The sequence below is a fragment of the Marmota marmota genome, unplaced genomic scaffold (genome assembly GCF_001458135.2).
Source record: "Marmota marmota marmota unplaced genomic scaffold, marMar, whole genome shotgun sequence".
In the NCBI taxonomy this organism is placed as follows: domain Eukaryota; kingdom Metazoa; phylum Chordata; class Mammalia; order Rodentia; family Sciuridae; genus Marmota; species Marmota marmota.
The window spans coordinates 13,811,079-13,832,188 of NW_026000037.1; the positions used below are offsets into that span (position 1 = coordinate 13,811,079).

The 21,110-nt window shown below is 38.0% G+C and overlaps 1 long non-coding RNA gene across 1 annotated transcript; it reads left to right on the top strand.

The window, feature by feature from the left end:
- Nucleotides 1-4,159: 4,159 nt before the first annotated feature.
- On the top strand, nucleotides 4,160-16,897 carry LOC125619344. The gene is made up of 2 exons (XR_007350843.1): nucleotides 4,160-4,266; nucleotides 15,922-16,897. It is a non-coding gene; the product is annotated as an uncharacterized LOC125619344 (long non-coding RNA).
- Nucleotides 16,898-21,110: the final 4,213 nt, after the last annotated feature.

A 21,110-nucleotide genomic window follows, 5' to 3' on the forward strand; every position in this document is an offset into this window, starting at 1 on the left:
ATCCAATATGGCAAATGCTTTGAGGATACTGACCGATTTCAGTTAAGCAACATTAGAGCATTTTCCTGAAAAACAAGAAACTATCTTATCAACTCTCAGTTAAAAATCATTTAAGGGTCAGAAATATGATTAATTAATTATTAGGGTAGTACCATCTGTCTACAAGAAACCAACTTGGATTGCTATAAATACAGCCTAAAAGGTTAGCTCAAATCCTGACTCCATTGAAGCTCTGAATTTCACGACTATGATGGTTAATTTTATGTGTTACCTTGACTGGGTTGAGGCATGCCCTGGTATTTGGTTAAGCAATATTTCTAAGTCTGAGAGGGTGTTTTTCAGAACAGATTAGCATTTGAACTGGTGAACTCAGTGAAGTAGATGGACCTCTTCAATATGGCAGGCACCATGTAATCTATCGAGGGCCCCACAAAACAATAGGAAGATGGAAGAAGTTTGGATTCATCCACTGCCTGACTACCTGAGCTGAGAGACCAGTCTTCCCCTGCCCTTGACACCTCTGCAGACTTGGGCTGGAATCTATACTATCAGCTCTCTGGCTGTCATACCTTTGAAATCATAACTTTCCTGGGTCTCCAATTTGCAGGTGGCAGATCTTGAGACTTCATGAGAATTTTCAGTCTCCATAATCATGCAACTTACAATTGTGTATGTGTCTGTGTGTATGTATGTGTATATATATATGCACACAAATGCACACGTAAGATATAGATACACATGTATTTACACATATATGTATCTGTATCCTATACATAGGTGCATAAGTATGTATGCAATGATCTTTCAATGTGCATGTGACATAATCAATTATACATTGAGAAGTATCCATGTTATGAGGAAAATTAACTTTTTGATACATTGCACATCTGTTCTAAAATACTTTTTCTTCCCATGCTATCATGGAATAGCACAATGTCCATAGAGAAAACTTGATGTTGAGGTTGTTATAAATGCCTTTGGAGACTATGTAACACATAACTGGCAATCCATGGATGTTTTAGTTACAAGAATCTGAAGTTAATATATATGCATATTGGTAAGCTTACTGGGGGGCTTAGGCTGCCAAGATACCCAGGTTTTATTGTTCGGACAAATATCCCCCAAAGGGACCATATGTAAAATCTTGATCCCAAGGGTGGCAGTATTGGGAGGTGTTGTGAACCTTTAAGAGGTGGGCCTTGTAGGACCTCCTTTGGTGTACTCATGAAAGGGATCATGGGACCCCACTCATCCCACCCCCTCTCTCTAGAGGCTCATGAGGTGAGCATGCTCCCTAACATGCTCTCCTGCCATGTTTGCTGCCCTTGCCATAGGCCCAAACAAATAGGACTGCAAAGTCTTAGACTAGACTGTCCGGAACTATGAGGCAAAATAAAACTCTTTACTTCATCAGTTGCCTGCAACAAGTATTTCATTATAGTGACGTGAAGCTGGCTGATACACCATGTGACTGACTTTCTTATAAGCCAAAAATAAAAAACTACCAAAATAACAAAGAAAGCATTGAGAAAAGTTCTCTTAGAATCAATCATCCCATCTTTAGGCTAACCATATTTTTAGTGCCCTCGGGATATTAAAGCTATGGACAACTAAAAGACCAGAACTTGGAGGGACCCTAAGATGATCTGGTTCAGTCATTTATAGGACCATGATGTTTCCATTGGAGGCCATCTCAAGGTGACAAGAGGGGACAGAAGCTGGTGGCCCTCTCCAGCTTGGCCAGAAGAGCACCTGCCACAATTCAATCTACTGGTCTTTTAGGCAAGGATTCTTATGGAAAATAAAATTGTGCTTCTAAAAGAAAAATTAGAAACCTCGGATCCTGACATTTTATAGGTAATTATACTGAAGTGGAGAAAGGTGAACAGTGAGTTCAATGTCACCCACCAGGTTAAAGAGCAGGTCAAAGTGCAGCTGAATCTTCCCTCTCCCTGCTGATAAAATGGGGCAAATCCCTTCAGAGGACAAGAAATCTGCTCATGCTGTTGTTCCTTCTATCAGCATCATTTAACCCCTCTTTGTTCCTGAATGTTCTACTCATTTTCCCATCACAAATCCATGGAGTCCCTTAGGAATCTGGTCAATTTCATCCATTTAACCATAAAGTTGATAAAAGCTTGAAGGGAGAAGCGAAGAGGAAGCATGAAGGAGAAACCCAGGTGAGGGTGGACCATTCGCTTATTTCAGGATCTCATCATTATCGTCACTGGGATCATGTCATCATCTGTCATCACTGCCATCGTCATTCCTTGGGTTCGCAACACAATCTCTGATGCCTCCCGTCAGCATGGCCTAGTGAGACCTTAAGAAGCTAAGTAGTGTGAAAACCCAGGATTTGCACAGCTTGGCACTTTCATCTATGCTGCTTCGTAACCGTGCTCAAGGGCCTTACCATAAGCAATTTTGCTCACAAAATAGATTTTTTAATTTTTGAAAACATGTCTCTTGTTCTTTTTTTAATTTCTCAGGTTTCTAACCAAGAGACATGTTTATGGCAAACAATCTGCAAATCCCTGGTCTACAAACACCCTTGATGACAGGGCCAGTGGCCAGGAGAGAACACAGAGGCAGCCTCTATGGCTCCTGCAGCTTGGACGCTCATGATCCTGCCCTCTTCCTGAAACCCTGGATGCCTGCTGTTTCACGCTCTTTTCATAGCTCTGTGAAGCTTCCTTCTCAGTGCCCTCTTTCAGTTTGGCTGACCCCTCATGTGTTTTCATACACCTGCATATTTTCTCATGATACTCATTTCCTTCTTCCTCTCTGAACCTCCTAATCTTCCAAGATCAGGACAACTACCATGTCCTTTCTAAAGTCTCCTGATCATCCAGGTTGCAATTATTTGTTTCCTTCTGATTTCTTTTACCAAAATATATATTTAATCATCCAAGTAGATGCTGCTTAAACACAGTCCAAAATTCAAAAGTACAATTAGGCAAGGAGTGAAAGTCTCTTTTGCTCCTTTTTTAAAAAAATGCTACCCAGTTTCTCTACCCATCCATTTTTAATTTTTTTTATCCTATTTTATTTTTGGTGTGTGCCTGTGTTTCAAAGATACTTAGGCATAAATAAGCAAAGACAAGATATTTTGTCTCTGGTTTTACACAAATGATAGGTATGAAGCATGTTCTGCACATTACCAGTTTTCACTTAATGATATGTTCTGGAGGGAAGAGTTTTCATGTAGGTTCATAGAGAACAGTGTCATTCTCCCGTAGCTATGTAGTATTTTACTGCAGGGTTATAGTAACACTCTCCTATGAATGGAACTTGAATGGTTTCCAATTTTTGCTATTACACACAATAATGGAATTAATAATTCTGTGCATATGTCATTTTGCATATTCATGCTAGGACACCTAAAGAATAAATTGGCATTCTTCTATCAGAGATATATTTGGAACTTAAAATATTTTCAGATGTCCTTCACATTTTAACCAATTATATTTCTGCAAACAATACATGGTGGGCTCCCCCATTCTTGATAGCACAATGTTATCAAACTTAACTATATTTTTAATCTAGAGAGGTAAGAATTGTTTTTTGCTTTTGTGCATTTTATTTCCGTTCTTTCTCTTATGATCAATGTTGAACCCATTTTCATATTTTTAAGGTTTATGTGAGCTGGGTGCAGTGGTGCACGCCTGTAATATCACTGGCTCTGAAGGCTGAGAAAGGAGGATCTTATGTTCAGAGCCAACCTCAGCAACCGTAAGGCACAAAGCAACTCAGGGAAACCCTGTCTCTAAATAAAATACAAAACAGGGCTGGGGATGTGTCTCTGGGGTCAAGTGCCCCCAACTTCAATCCCTAGGATCAAAAAAAGAAAAAGAAAAAATTTTAAAGAAGGTTTATGTGTATCTTCATTTTTAAAATGAATTATCTTTTTATGTCATTTTCACAATTTTTCCCCCTTGGTAAAATTTATACATGCTCTTTACATATTAGAAAAATTAAAATTTTTGGTTTTGTTGAGAACTAAGATTTTCCATTGCTTTTTGATTTTTGACTTTGTTTATAATAACGTCCCCTGGAACTTTAAAAGGAGGGAAAAAAAATGAAGCTTATTAACATGTGTATTTCCAGATGTACACAGGAGACATCCAGGAAATGAGTAATTCTCTCCACTAGATCTCAAAGAAAACATTTGAACTTCAGGCTTAAATACCTTTGTTCTCTGAAACAAAAGAAGAGGCTACAGGTAAAAGCCAGTTGAGATGACCAGGAAATGCTCCTTAAACGAAGGTAAGGTTTTACGCAAATTTAAATCAATACCCTCCGCATTTATTCACCCCTCTCCCTGTCCACAGAGGTTTTGGAGAGGGAGACACCTTCACAAATGGAAATTTTCTTTCCTTATGTCAGTTTCTCTTACAGATGGGCAATTTTCGGTACTACTGTGTCTGCAGTCTCTCAGGAAAACCACTTCAAAATAATTAATATACTACAGAGGCAGAGTAAGGGTGGCATGTTCTGGTGTATTGCGGGGTGGCCAGCACCCTGCCAAGGTAGATTTCTGCTCAGAGGGTATGAGCTGCCTGAGAAATTGAAAGTCTGAAATTATTAATGAAGAATAAGAGTCAGAGCCAGAAATTAGACCAGGGAACTGAACAACCCAAAATGGCTTTGGTTCTTTATTTAAGGGGGAGTTCATCAAAGGCAAGGATAAGGCTTCAGAGGAAGAGTTTAGGTGCTTGCTTCTCCTTGTGGCAGGGGTCTTGCAGCAAAGAGGTTGATTGGCATCTCAGCAAGCCACATCCATCTGCAAAAGGCTGTGTGACTGTGGTTCCAGCGGGTCCCCCCATCTCAGGTGCAGTGCTGAACTTAGAGGGAACTAAGTAGGAAGTCACATGGATTGGGCATTCTCAAACCTGCAGGGTTGCCCTGGGAGTTCCTGACATCAGACAGTCCTACCTAATGGCTTCCTGGACGATTTTAGTTCACACAGAGTTCATGGTTGATTCCCGGCACTGTTGTGTCCTGTAGTCATACTTTGGGGTGATATGTTTGTTGAGTCCTATCATAACATCCAATTCTTTATTCATTATGGAACTCATCATATTAGGTCACAAATGTTTTGAATTTGCTACTAGATTTTGAGAATCTCAAGAACAGATACTATGGCTTATTCAACTTTTTGTTTCTCAGGAATGTTAACCTAAGTGTTAAGATGCTAAGTATTTAAATATCAGCAACATTATCTTTCACCGCTAATGTTTGCTTATTTCATATATGCATGTTGTAATCCATAAACACACAGAATAATTCTTTATCAATTTAAAAATAAACAGAATTTTTAAAACTATGATTGTAAAACACAATGTGAATTTGACATGTGAGATCAACGAATCGCTGTCTTTGCCTCACAACTAAGGGGATAATGATAAAATTGGGGGTTCATATTTCCATCCCATGCTCTTTTAGCTGATTTGTGTTTTCATTCCACACACTGGGAGCTGGTTGGCTAGAATCTCTGTCACCAGACATTCATCATGCCTGTTCTTCTTTCATTTCTTTATGACAAATGACTCAATTTCCGTGAACATTTTTTTCTCACAAGTTTATATGCCCCATCATTTTATCACCTTTTAGTCTCTTCCATGACCATTACTAAGTTCTCTAAGTTCAGTGAAATGGGTGCTCAGACCTGAGGGAAATCAGAGTTGTTCTCTCTTCTCCTCTATGACATTTAGCTAAAATGAACATTAAATTAAATGAGGACAGATATGCATCCCCTTTATGATGATTTTGGTGTTATTCAGCTTCAAATTCTAAACTTTCATTTTAAAGTGCAGTGCTCAAGGAGGTTCTTTGGAGAGATAAATGGTTAACACTGGGTCCCATTTATGGTTTATTTTCTTGATGCATTTCTGCAGCCTTGGAGAGCGACATCCTTAATGAATATGAGCACTCTGCATTTTTAATAATCTTCCAGCTCTGTAAATAATAAAAGATATTTTGAAAGCCAAGCTTTCTTATCTTTATGTTTTATGTGGAATTATAAAAATGAGGCAGATGGGCAGGTGAGAGTTTTATTTATCTTACCTTTCAGAGGAGAAAGTAAGGGCCAAAAGTGAATAAATGTCTTGTCTGATTGATAGATCTTTTCTGAGGCTAGTTTCAAAATCAATTTGCTTTCAAGAAAATGTCTCACAAATGGTCATTTCTTTGTCATTTAATAATATCACACACATATAACATATTTGACTTTAAGATAATGGAGGATAAGTCAATATAGACCATTTTAATTTTCTGTGTTATTTATACTGTGCATTTTTGAACATATTTAAAGTAAGAAATTGGAGAAAGAGAAAATAAGTAGAAAAAATTTTTTAAAAATTAAGGGGTAATGCCGCAGTCCGGCTGCAGCAAAATAACCAGGGGGTGACGAGGAACTTGTGTAGATTGATACAGCAGGAGTGGGAGCCGTTTATTGTAGGACAGGAGGGGTACATATACATTCCACACAGCTTATCTTAATTAACATAAACTAGATACAGCCGTCAACCAATAAGGAATCTCCACACTTAATGGCTCGCTGGCGTTACTTCACAAACCACTCCCTCTGGCAAAATGCCAGGCGCCATCCTGACTTGTTTACAGACCCTAACAGGATAATATTTAATCATACAATGTTTTTCATAATGTCCAATAGTCTTGGCTGAAAATTTAACCTCAATTTTCCTAGCAGCTAACATGGAGAACATTCAAGAATTTTATTCCTGATACTAAAGTATTTTCTGTGTATCCAATAGTAATCTTATAAGAAATACATATTTCCAGTATATGCTTACAAAATGATGTATTTAACAAAATGAAAAAATAGCTAAATTAAATATGGAAACAAACTACATTTTAATCATTGCACAAGCTAAATTATTTTTGGTATCAGACTTTTAGGTGGAATGAGATGGTCTCCTGGTTATGCCAAACAACTGAAAAAATTTAGGTCCATGGGAAATTGTAAGTCAATATTCAATATAAGCTGAACAAATCTTCTTATCTCTATAAACCATATTGAAGGAATTCCAACAATATTGGCCAACTGTGAGAGGGTCCATGGATATATTTGGACTTTGATACCATTTTATTGTTCCATAGATCATGTAAATATTTGATTTCCCTGCAGATGTTAGTTTAAATGATGTTAACAATATTTGTTGAGTAACAGTTATGTGACATGGCTCATAGTTGCTACAATGATTCAGAGCAAATCTATAATTTACAGTGCATATAATGTAGCAAAATCATGAGACAAATAAACCAGACTGTAATACACACAGTAAAGAAGGCCTTCCAGAAGTTCCAACAATGATAGTATGCAGAAGATTAGGATGGCCTTTTTTGAAGGGATAGAAAAAGGCTTCATGGAAGAGTTGACATTTGACCTGGAAGAATTGATACAATTTGACAGGGAAGAGGAAGGTATTCAATGCATGAAGAATGTCATGATTATAAGCACCCAGGTGGCATTCATTTCCTTTCACATCCTTGAGAACTTTTTTTCAGTCACCAGAGAAGCAGTCCCTCTAGGAAAAGTCATTTATCTCACAACCTCAGACCACACCTCAGACCTTACCTTGTGAAACATGTCTCCTGCCCTATCTGTCTTCCTGGTTTTATTACAGAAATTTTATTTCCACAGCATTCAAATGGTCAGATTCTTCCTATGGGGTGCACCACTTTTCTCATCAGCAATCTGAGAGATGCTCTGATACAGATCACCCGCCTCAGCCCCAACTGCTATCCACTGACTTCAAGGGGCACCTCTCCTCCACTTCCCTGCCTGTCTTCTTCCTGAGCCAAACATCTAACACCCCATACTCCAGACTAGTGGTGTCCAGAGCCCTGATGCTCTGCTATCCAGAGGGCAGGATCAGACAGTAGGAAAGCCCAGGCGACACAGGGACCATATAGCCTGGTTTGCTAGGAATATGAGACACATTTAGGAGACTGGTAAAAACAGACTGGAAAGATAATCTAGGCTTACACTGTATAGGCCCTTTACGGCCAGATCCTGAAATTTTGAGTTGATAAGAAATAGATTTTCAATGGAGAATTTTGAGTAGGATTTACTGTGACATTCAGCTTCCTCTTTAGCTACTGTGTGTGTGTGTGTGTGTGCGCGCGCACACACACACACATGCATGTGTTTGTGTTTTCTATCACACATTCTAGGAAAAATGATGAGACCTACTAAGTGTCCTTCATAGCATAACAGTCACAACTTCATGCATCCAAGAAGGGCTTTGTGGAGAAGAGAATGATAACACAAGTTGGGGCAGACTATAGCAGTTTTCAGAATGTCACATTCATAAACGATGTGGACATTCTCAAGAAGGATACACATTGATTACCAAAAAGAAATGGACAATGCCATTAAAATTAAAAATATGTATTCACCCCATGGAAGTCTTTAGTTTTATCTGGCAGAGACTAGATGGAAACTGCAGAAGTCTTGGAGTTTCATGCTCTGTTGACAGCAGAGATGTGGTTCAGTTAGCTTCTAGCCGAGTGTTTAAAGGATGTTGAAACTCTTCCAGTTTACAGTACATTTGGCAGCTCTCTGTTGGATAATCTTTTTTTATGTGTATTCTGTTTGGAAGTGAATTTTACACCACTTATTTTAAGTTGTATTTTTTTAATCTGTTGCTGTGTTAATTATAACAGGGACAACGGCAATAAGATCACAGACGGATTCGAATGTTTTATTCAATGAACCAAGGAAATATACACCAGGGCTGTATAGAAATTGCAATGGACTGAAAATAATCAAATATGAATGGGTTTTGGTAGCCAATGGCACTGACAGCTTATGATGCCGAACACCAGGTTTTTTCCCTGCTGCAGTTTATGTGAGAGTCACTGAAGAAAGAAACCCCTGGAATGATTATATTTTCTTGTGGAATGTAACTAATTTCACAGTGGAATAATTCTGACAAGAGTTCTTAGTTTTCTTCCATATGTTTTATTTCATCTTCTTGAAAAGCGGTCCTTGCCCTGGCACATTTGAGGCTATTGAGCACTGTAGGAAAACTGTTTACTTTTTGTGCAATCATCAGTGACAACAAAAAAGGAGGTGAGTCATGGCAAATGCTCTTATGCTCCTATGCAATTGCCTGCCCTCAGAGACCTCAAAACCAAAGCAAGAAGCCATCTTGGCTTCTTGTCAAGATTGAACCAAAGAGAAAATTCCAGATGAACACAAAATGGAATTCCATCCCTTCCTAGTGACTCTGCTGGCCAGGTATAGATCAGCCTTTGCTTTAAAGACTAGCTGAGGAGTGACTATGTTTTCCCTCAAAAACAGAAACACTTGAGAAACATCAGCAAGAGAGTAAGTGGCCAATGTTCTAGAAAACTAAAGTCTTACTTTTTTTTTTCCTTATTAAACATTATCCTAAACTTTGTATGCATGAAATGTTAAAAAGAAAACACAGAAGCAATGCTGACCATTGTTGGATTTTTGAAGGGCAGGGATACTTATTTCCTCCAATTTTCCATTGATTTACTCCAAAGCTATTATTTCTAAATAGCTTTCACGTATTAATGATCTTGACACAAAATCTTCAGTATGTTCTAGGAGGCTTTGCTCTGGCACTTATTTATTTTGTAGATTAAAAAAGAAACTTATACCCTTAAAGGGTCATGTGAGCTTGCCTCTATGAGTACTCCACGCTTCTGAAGACACACACATGAGAACACACAGTCTTTTCTTGTTGACATTTAAGAAATTGTATTTCAAATAAAAACCAATCTGCTAAATAATTTCTGCTTTGTACATAGGAGGAAAATACATTTTTTTCTCTCTACTTTTTCTGAGTTCTTTGTCAAGATATAACAAAAGATAAGTTAGTCAGAGGAAAGCAAGAAGTTCATTGGCATGTATTGCTCATGTATACATGGGAGATGCCCAGGGACATGCTGAGCCACCTCACTGAAACAAAACAAGAAGGGTTTGAGGGACCAGTAATAGAGAGGTGAACAGAGAAATTACAGTAAACAAGAGTAAGGCTGGTTTTGCAGATTTCAATCAGTGTCTTCACATGATTCACACTCCTCCTTCTGTCCTGGCACAAAGAGAGAGATACTCTTACAATTGGAGATGTCCTCTATAGAGGTAAATTTTCCTTACAAAATGACAGGTTCTCCTCTATTTTCAGAATTTTTCCTTATCTGCAATTTCTCAAAAATAATCTTAATGCCAAAGGGGCCTATTTTGGGGTGACCTACTCTGTTCTCTTACTCTCATATTTTGGTGTGGAAAAATGTGAAAATGATATCAAAAGGTAATGCATTTCAAAAATGAAGATATACTTTCTGGTCTCCTATAGGATTTTTCAGTTCCATATCAGCAGCATTGGAAAAGGAGCTGTAGAGAAGTTAAAACTATTCTCTGAAATTTGGATCATTTTAATCTCTGGAACAAACAGTAGACAGATTAATTGGAGAAAAGACATACAAGTTTATTATATACGTATATGTGGGAGTCGGACAAAATAGAAGATTCAAAGAAAATCCAGATGGTTAAGTTCATCTAGTATCATAAGCTATAGAAAAGAATAAGGGTTTGAGGTTTCTGGAAGAAGCAGGTGGTGACTGGTTATGGGAGGGTGAAGAGATGAGTGGTATTTAGTCAGATGAGGAGCATTTAAAGAAAACTCCTTCCTGTACTTTGGGGGAAAAGAAGGGTGAGAGAACTGAGGGTAGGGGCCAGTCAAGAAGACCTTGGTTCTGGTATAGCTCAAAGCTCTTGGAATGCCAAAGCAATAGCCTTTGAAGTATGGTTTTCTGAGCAGTAGGACCATTAACAAAACTTAGATTATAGCCTACATCAGCTTCATTATTACAGTATATTACCACTTTAAGTTCAAAAGAAAAAAAATGAAATAAGCAAACATTAGTGGTGAAAGATAATGTTGCTGATGTTTAAATACTTAGCATCTTAACACTTAGGTTAACATTCCTGAGAAACAAAAAGTTGAATAAGCCATAGTATCTGTTCTTGAGATTCTCAAAATCTGGTAGCAAATTCAAAACATTTGTGACCTAATATGATGAGTTCCATAATGAATAAAGAATTGGATGTTATGATAGGACTCAACAAACATATCACCCCAAAGTATGACTACAGGACACAACAGTGCCGGGAATCAACCATGAACTCTGTGTGAACTAAAATCGTCCAGGAAGCCATTAGGTAGGACTGTCTGATGTCAGGAACTCCCAGGGCAACCCTGCAGGTTTGAGAATGCCCAATCCATGTGACTTCCTACTTAGTTCCCTCTAAGTTCAGCACTGCACCTGAGATGGGGGGACCCGCTGGAACCACAGTCACACAGCCTTTTGCAGATGGATGTGGCTTGCTGAGATGCCAATCAACCTCTTTGCTGCAAGACCCCTGCCACAAGGAGAAGCAAGCACCTAAACTCTTCCTCTGAAGCCTTATCCTTGCCTTTGATGAACTCCCCCTTAAATAAAGAACCAGAGCCATTTTGGGTTGTTCAGTTCCCTGGTCTAATTTCTGGCTCTGTCCTCATGTTCCTTTGTATTTCCATATCTTTCATATTCTTGGTGTGTTATGAGGTACATGCTCACACCCCTGTATATATACACACAGATGTATATATTTGTTTTTTAATCTGCATATTTTTATTTCTAATGAGAACATGCCAAAAATTAATATTTTAATTAAATAGAAGCATTAAAAGGCTTATGTGAAATGTGAAATCTGACAAACACAAGGTCTCTCTCCTTTCTGGCATCTATAGGCCTGTCCATGCGGCTGTTTAAGAGCTGGTTATTTAAGGGTGGAAGTGAGCCAATGTTCTGCTGACTCAGAAGAAGGTGCTTGCTGTGTGGGCAGAGTACATGGAAGCTATTTGTGGAGGGAAGAGTATGTCACCTAAATTAATGTGGGAGACTCACCTCATAAGTCATCCCCACCATTCTGCTCCGCCACCCCGCTGCAAAGTGTAGGGGTCAATATTCTACTCATTTAGAACATACAGGGCCTATTCATCTACGATGGGGTCGGTCTCCCTTCATGGGGCCAGGATACAATATGACTCAGGATAAAAACTTATTTAAGAAACCGGTATTCAAGACAGCCCTTAAACTTGAACACATATTTCAAAGTCCTGTGTATCATCCTCTGCTGTTGAATGCCATGAACTGGCCTAGTACGCGGACCAGGGAGTCAGCCACAGACTCAGATTTGAGCACTGTTAAATAGGCCTCTTATCCCAACACAATAAATTGTTTCTTTCCTTATGTGTGCATTTAAAATTCTGATATTTTCACCAAAACTCCTTCCAAAAAATGATACTTGTCTTCTCAATAAGATTTAAGAAGAAAGTGAGGGCACCGGTAGAGAATGTCAGGGAGATAAGGAGATACTGGACATGTCAAAGTGGTCAACATTTCATTTCTGATTCTCTTTATGCAAAGGTAATAATATTGCATGTACCTAGAGTAAGGAGTAAAGAACTATTTCAGAATATTTTCATTGGTAACTAATTCATAGGAATTATGACTGGTCATAAAAAGAAAATGAATGAACAGATGAACTTTTCCTGTCCCTGTAGGTTAATTTCCAACTGTAAAAGGAAGCATATTCTGGGTATTACTCTGTTTCTATAGTAACACAGTGTTGTACTTCAGTTTTCTTGCCCAAGAAATCGGCTCATCCAGTGGTTCCATCTGGTGCTCTGGATTCCACTGAAAAGCCAGTGAGCCATGTGAGTAACAGTGGACCACTCTGATACCTTCATTTTTTTTTTCACTCTTTCAATTTTCTTACTTGAGTTCATTTGGATCTTGCTAAATATTAAATTTAAATATCAACTAAATAGTTACTGCATAACAACCTTTCAGTCAAGGCTGGACTGAATATATAACAGTGGTCCCATAAGATTATAAGGGAGCTGAAAAATTCCCATTACCTGGTGACATATCCATCATAATGTAGAAACCCATGACTCATGTTTGCGGAGATGCTGGCATAAACAAACCTAGGATGCTACCAGTCATAAAAACAATAGCATGTACAATTACGTACAGCACATAATACTTGATTCTGGTTTGCATGTTTACCATACTATTTATTGTTATTATAGAGTGAACTCCTTCTACTTATTAATAAAAATAATAATAATAAGCAATAAAATGGTGACAGGTCCTTCAGGAGGGATTCCAAAAGAGGTGGCAACCTCATGCACACTACTGCCCTGAAGACCTTCCAGCAGGCAAGGCATGCATGGAGGTACAAGATGGTGACACTAATGATCCTGACCCTGCGTAGGCATGGGCTACCATGTGTTTGTGTCTTCGTTTTTAACAACGACAACAAAAAATGTCTAAAAAGTAAAACATTTTGGAAAATTAAAAATTCACAAAATAGAAAAACTAAAGAATAAAGATATAAAGAAAATATCTTGTATCGCTGTACAATTTGTGTTTCAAGTTAAATGTTGTAAGAATCAGAGAATTAAAAAGAAAGTCTAAAAGTTTTATAAACTAAAAAGTTACCATAGTCTAAGGTTCATTTATCATTGAAAAAAATGGCTTTTGGTCAAGTTAGTGTCACCAAAGTGTTTATAAGTTCCATAGTAGTGTACAGTCATGTCCTCGGACTTCACATTCACATACCACTCACTCAACTTCCAATCCTGCAACTTACATTCATGGTAAGTGTCCTAAACAGGAGTGCCATTTTTTACCTTTTATGTAGTACTTTTGGTGTACCCATTCTGTTTAGATATGTTCAGATGCACACATTCTAAGCACTGTGTTACAATTGCTTACATTATTCAGCATGGCAACCTGCTATACAGGTTTGCAGCCTAGATGCAACGGGCTTTCTGTACAGAAGAGGTGTGGAGGAGGCTGCAACATGGAGCTTGGGATAAGTACACTCTGTGATGCTTACACAGCCATGTACTCACCTAATGACACATCACATAGAACATGTCTCCATCCTTAAGCAACGTGACTGTATCTTTTGTTGGTTAAAATTGTTGAGAATTATAAAATCTGGGAAGATGGCAGAAAAAAGCAAGAAGCTGGAGTAATATTCTCAACTGGAGCAATAAGGCTACATCACCTGGGTTGACCATTTCCTCATGCCCCACAGAGGTCCATGCACATTCAACCTCTTCTGCTAAAGGCTTTGTTTCAAAAAAAAAAACAGAAAAAAAACTATGTACTTCTCTAATAACCTTCTTTAATTTTTAAATACTTATTGAGCTCTAATTATGCATGAAGCACTGTGACAGATTTTTTATTACCAAATTATTAAAAGAACCTAATTCATGTTTTTAAGGAGGTTAGATCTGCTATGAAATTAACTCACCATGAAAGCAATACAGTTGAATGAAAACTGCTATAACTGATAGCAGATTATAAGTGCAACAGAAGAGACAAGTGTGTCTAGAAAGGTGTGAGATGGAAGGGTTAAGTAGCAGAAGAAATAGGGAAGCCTGCACAAAGGAGGTGGCACTGGAGAGAAATCTTAAAAATTATGATCGGACCCACTTCTGAGTATATCACCAAAGGAGCTGAAATGGATATGTCAAAGAGTCGTCTGTGTTTCCATGTTTATTGTTCACAATAGCCAAGATATGTAAGCAACCTAAGTTTCCATCAATAGATGGATGGATAAAGAAAAGGTGGTGTATATACTCAATGGAATTCTGTTCAGTCTTTCAACTCAGTTGTCAATCGGAGATTCAGTCATTTGCAACAATAGAGATAGACATGGAGAACGCTATGCAATGTGAAATAAGACAGGCACAAAAAGATAAATGTTACGTGATCTCATTTTCCATATGGTGTCTAAAGACGTCAGTCTTGTAGAAACAGAGGGTAGAAAGGAGGCTCCCAGAGACTGGGGTGTGGAGAGCAATGGGAAAGGAGAGATTTGACCAAGTTAGATGATAAAATACACTTTAGTGATCTCTTCGACTGCATGTTGACCACAGTTAGTAAATAATGTGTAGTATATTTTGAAACTGTGGAAAGAATAGACTTCTAATGTTCTCACTATAAAAAGTAAATGATAGGTTGGTGAGATGATGGGTATGGTATTTGATCTTTATGTTATTTAATCTTTCTATGGTATATACATGGATCAAAATATATGCATGTTGTAATCCATAAACATACAGAATAATTCTTTATCAATTTAAAAATAAACAGAATTTTTAAAATTATGATTGTAAAATACAATGTGAATTTGACATGTGAGATCAGCGAATCGCTGTCTTTGCCTCACAACTAAGGGGATAATGATAAAATTGGGGGTTCATATTTCCATCCCATGCTCTTTTAGCTGATTTGTGTTTTCATTCCACACACTGGGAGCTGGTTGGCTAGAATCTCTGTCACCAGACATCCATCATTCCTGTTCTTCTTTCATTTCTTTATGACAAATGACTCAATTTCCGTGAACATTTTTTTCTCACAAGTTTGTATGTCCCATCATTTTATCACCTTTTAGTCTCTTCCATGACCATTACTAAGTTCTCAAGTTCAGTGAAATGGGTGCTCAGACCTGAGGGAAATCAGAGTTGTTCTCTCTTCTCCTCTATGACATCTAGCTGAAATGAACATTAAGAAAATTTATGAGACAAGTAAGCACAGTGGACCTCACAAGGCCACCTGAAAAGACCAAGAGTAACCCTGTTTCTTCATCTTGTTGAGAAAATGCTGCCATTAATGAAGGAGTTGGGACAGGGATCTCTCCTACATTCTGTCCCTGGTGGCTTGTACAAATGATCCAATTTCTCCCGGAAATTCTGAGAATGTATTATATGCTGTGTAAGATACTAGGCAATTTGAAGAAGGGAAGTCACCTGGATTCAGGTTTTACTCACGAGCTTGTCAATCTTCTCCTTTCAGAAAGAACAGAGGGACTGAGGTAATTGCCAAGTGGAAACAAGGATGTGTAGAAGTCGAGGTGCACAGTAAAGAGAAGAGGTGTGTGGAGATTTTCAGCAACAGGAAAGAGAAGAAATCAAGCAGAGCACAAATGTGGCCATCTAAAGCAGAGATGCCTCTGTGTGTTCAGCAGACACTCATTACCCCCTCCCTCTCAGCTCACTCATTCTTCACTAACCACCTTCTAGGAATTGACACAGTTACACTTATGCCCACTCTATTTACCTTTGCCCAAATGCACTTTTGCTCTCACTCTTGCTTGACCTGATAAATAAGATGGTAGAATGGCTACTACACTCCTGGAGCGTGGACTGCATCTTCAGAAGCTCATGGAAAGTAAGTCATTTCTACCAGTCTCTTCCAGAAAGTCAGGGAAGGCACAGCCCACCATTCAGAAGAAAGAAAGGCAATTTTCCTGGGATTTCAAGAGTATGAAAGGAAAAACTCCTTATTGCAGCACTGGCAGTAACTGTACAAACAACAAGTTGTTCTGAAGATTGATTACACTCCCAAGTGTTGCTATGACCATGAGTCAATGACATCAGCAACTTAATATTTTACATGTCATAACAAAGTACTAGTAAAAAATGAACAGGACTAACCAACTGGACAAAATTCAGTTGTAATGAGTTCAGGTGATCTTAGAAATCCCTCGGAAATGGAAGGCAAAGCAGGTATTGGGTGGTGTAGAAACCTCAGCATTCGGATTTTTATTATGACTGCACCAGCAGAGTTTGATTTTAAATTGTAAAATTTTACAATAGACTTTGGTTTGTAATGTATTGCAGTTTAAAGTTTTGTTATATGGAAAGCTTAGTCTGCAATTGCTATAATTTTTCCCCTATCTGTACGTAGTTTTGAGAAAAAAAATTTATTCCTTCCCTTTCACACTCTTTATTTTTCTGCCTACTGGAATAAATTTGAGCTGAATGTTTAATCTGTCCTTTAGTAAGCATTTTCAATCATTACAAAGCTGATGTGAAGAGAGCTGAATGTGACATGAGAAAACAGAATGGATCAGTAAAATTACCTAAGTCTTACATCATGCTAAAACAGAGAGGTGGTCTCTCTTCCTTTGTGCCTTTCTTCATATATGATGCCCAATGTCATATATGGCATATAATACATTCTTGGGGTTTCTGGGGGAAATTGGGTAAAGATGAACATTCTTATATTGGAAGGATGTGGTAAATCATATTTGTCACCTTCCTCTTACAGCATGGTCTCTAGGGGAGCAAGAAGCCATCCAGTCTCCCGGGACTAAGCTTTAGAAAGTAGATTTGCTAAGGTAGATGTCAATGAGGCCAGTTGCAGGATCAAAGCATTTTAAAGGCAGACTCGTGCAGCAGTTTAAGTCAAAATGTTTCTTCAAGGAGGAATAAAGTAGAGCAGAAAAACACTGAGAGTGAAATGGAATAGAATGTTCTTATGTCACATTGTGTCACATAATTGTGTGTACACTGGATGAACCTTGCAAACTTTCTAGTCTCAATTTACTCATCCATAGAATGAAATGGGTTGAACCCCAAAACTTTCTGTGTGTGTCAGCCTGAATTTTATTGACTAGTCCATTGCCTTTAATCTAGTAAACCCATAAATGTGAGAAACCTTTAAAAAAATCTTTAATAATTAATGGTAATAATTGAAATAAAATTACGATGAAAATGGTGCATCTTCTTTGACCCCTTGACCAGGGTGTCACCATCATATGTTCCCTATGCTTTTTTTAACATTTATTTGTTAGTTTTAGGTGAGCACAATATCTTTATATTTATCTTTATAGTTAATATCTTTTATATTTATATGGTGCTGAGGATCAAACCCAGTGCCTCATGCGTGCTAGGCGAGCACTCAACCACTGAGCCACAACCCCAGCCCCTGTTCCCTATGCCTTTTTTTGTGCTGTTAGAACACGTGTACAACTATGGCACAGGTGCATGTGAGTACATGCCCTGCTTCAGTTGCCAGGCATCTTACCAAGGTATTTTTAGTGACTCTGTTCTCCTAACTGGAAACTGGTGGATACATGGCATTAGGTAACATGCTGACCATCAACTACAGACTCTAACTTTTCTGCATTATGCATAGTCTCTACCTCCAATCTCTTTGTCCTCACTTTAATTGAACCTCCCTGAAACAATAAATAAATGCAGAATTACTGCAGACCTACATATCTATTCTTTACCAGGAAGAACTTAGGGTTTTGTATACTGCTTCCTACTGAAAATAGTTCTTTGTTTTATGAAATAAGACAATGGAATTGAGGGAAAAGGAGTTCTCATTCTAAGGCCACTTCTGAAACTTCCCGAGGAAGAAAAGATGATTATCAGTTGGAACTCCAGGAATTGTCTTTGAGATCTCTATACACTTTAAAATCCATTCTTTTTCTCTTCTAGGAAAAATTAGCATGAAATGCAGGAAATAATAGGAAATTGAAAAAAAATAGATATGAAGGACGCACCCTGCTAATGAACATCAGTGTAAGTATACAAGCAATATGTTGAAAAAATGAAGCTAAAGCTATATTTTGATTGTCAGGTTTCAAATCATCACATAACACAGGCATATGATCACTATTGGAAGTAAGGGAAGAGATGACCATTAACTACTTTGAAAGACACTCTGTGACCCCTGGTCCTCCTTTTTTCTAGTCCATTTTGAAGTGTCTTATCAGATGCTGAAATTCAAACACTTGAGTTCATATACTTGTCAGCACTCGTCTGGATTCGTTTTCATTCTCTCTTATGTTTTTAAATCACACTTATTTCATAATGTTAAACTCAAGCCAGATGAAATCCCTTGACAAAAGAATCGAACAAGTCCAAATTGATCTCTTAAGTGGATCAATAGAAACTTAACTGAAATGGATTGGGGATTTTATCAAACTTGATGTAGTAGAACACTAATAAGATCACTTCCAATTCACACATATAGAACTAAATTTTCAGCACAAATTGATCTGATTACTAAGGATGAATGGTCACCTTTAATAATGGATTAAGGCAGTCAAGAATTCTTTTTATATACATAAATTCTTTTAAAAAAACTCTTGTAGATTGCTTCCATTTTTCTTCTTAAACTAAATTTTATTTGCTTTTTACATGTTCAGGTCTGACTTTAGAATTGTTTCAATTTGTATAAGTTGAATTCACTTCTATTTTTTAAATCAGAATATCTTCTGAAGTGTTTTTCAAAAAGAAATTTTTTTGACAGTCAGGGAATCCACAATGATAAAAATATACTGCTCCAGTAAACCATATCTCTAAAAGCCATTTGTAAAATAATGCAAATCATAATAAAGCTGTTGATATGGAAAGGATTGCTTTTGAAGTGTTCACTTTGTCCATTTTATGAATATTAATGTAATAATTCACACACATGTTTCTTACAAATTTTGTGAGATATTAAAAATTAATATTATTAATAATATTTATGGATGAAAATTTGCTGGTAAATCTGACACTGGGTTGGGGTAAAGACTTCACACAGACATGGCAAAAGACCAAGAATTGAATCTCTCTGAGAAGCAAAATGCTTAATCTGCCTCTAATCGATTTGAAATATTGCTCTACTCTCATTCATGCCAATGTCCATTTCTTCATTTCAACACGGCATGGCTAGCCTTAGCAATTGAATCAAGTGTTGGCTACTGAGTGTTCTGAACAAGTTTAACTTCTCCAATGAAGAGAAAGAGTGTTAGAATGAGATGAAAGGTTTTGGGTTATATTATCAACTTTTTGCTTGTGAATACTTGTAAATACACAACTATTCAAGACCTTTCTTTCCTAAGATCATGTTGGTTCATATTCTCTCTCTCTCTCTCTCTCTCTCTCTCTCTCTCTCTCTCTCTCTTCCCCTTTCTCTCCCCCACCCCTTGTCTCTGACTCTAGTGATTCTATGTCTCACCATGTAATTTTTTTTACATAAATAGGCCACTATTGGAAGTGAGGGAAAAGGTGACCATTAACTACTTTAAAAGGCATTCTGTGACCCCTGGTCAGAAAACTCTGTGCCTCAGAGAATACTCAAAACAAACAACCAAGGCTTGGAGCATATATGTCTGAATCCAATACTCTCTTGTGCTTATTGATGAGTGTGCTCTGAATTAGAAATCCTTAATCCTAGTTGTGTTTCAGTAAGGGAATAACAAGATAGGACATACAGACACCTTTGATTCTGGTTTCTTAGATGTACTTAGTCCGGAAATATGTGTTGTAAGATGTTCTTTATCCTATTAGCTCAGGTAACTCACAGGAGTTCTAAGTGGAGCATGGGTCCAAGGTTCTAGAAACTTCTGTAGTGTCTTTCCCTTGTGTTACCTTCTCTGTTCATCTTTACCCAGATTTGCAGAAAGGGATGATTTTCCTAGGACAGATTTGGGAAATTTGTGGATCATTCGAACTAACACCATCAGAAAGTCACATTAACATCCTTCAATGTGAGAGTTAGGACAAGTAGAAATGTGGACAAGTCACAGATCTCAAGTGTCTTGGAATTGTACCCAAATTTCCTAAAGACAGTCTCCCCCACTCACATTCATTATGCTTTATGTTTTCTTATGCTGGTTTTTGAAAATAATTTGTATGACTGCAGAAGTAATAACACTTTCAGTGTGAAGTGAATATTTCAGAAATCTGGGAAAACATAGAAATAAAAGAAATTGGAACTCACATACGAGGCCACTGATCATATACAAACCCACACAAACCACCATTTATGATTCAGAAAGGAACTACTTATGTTTAAGGCCAGAAGTTCGGGAACTGAAGGATTAAAAAGAAAATCTCGAAGGTTTGAGGAAGATGGCGGCGAGGGGAGTGCATTACCCCCGTGTGCTGCTTCACTGTGTGGGAGTATGACAAGTCAGGACGGCTAAAGGATATATTGTTAGGAATTTCCAGCAATAGTGGGGTGCTCCGGAACCTGGAGGAAGGATTTCCATCGCATGAGGATCGGCTACGGGGACTCAAACGCGAGAGGTTTGTCGCACGGAGGGTAACTGCTTATTCAGCAAATCGCCCCGCGGCGAAAGTCTGCAGTGTGCGCTGGGATAGAGACGCAGGGTTACAGCGCTGCAGTTTCTGCCAGCCGCGCAAGCACCGTACTCAGGGCTGAATTCTGGGTTCCAGACGGGGGAAGGAAGCGGTCCT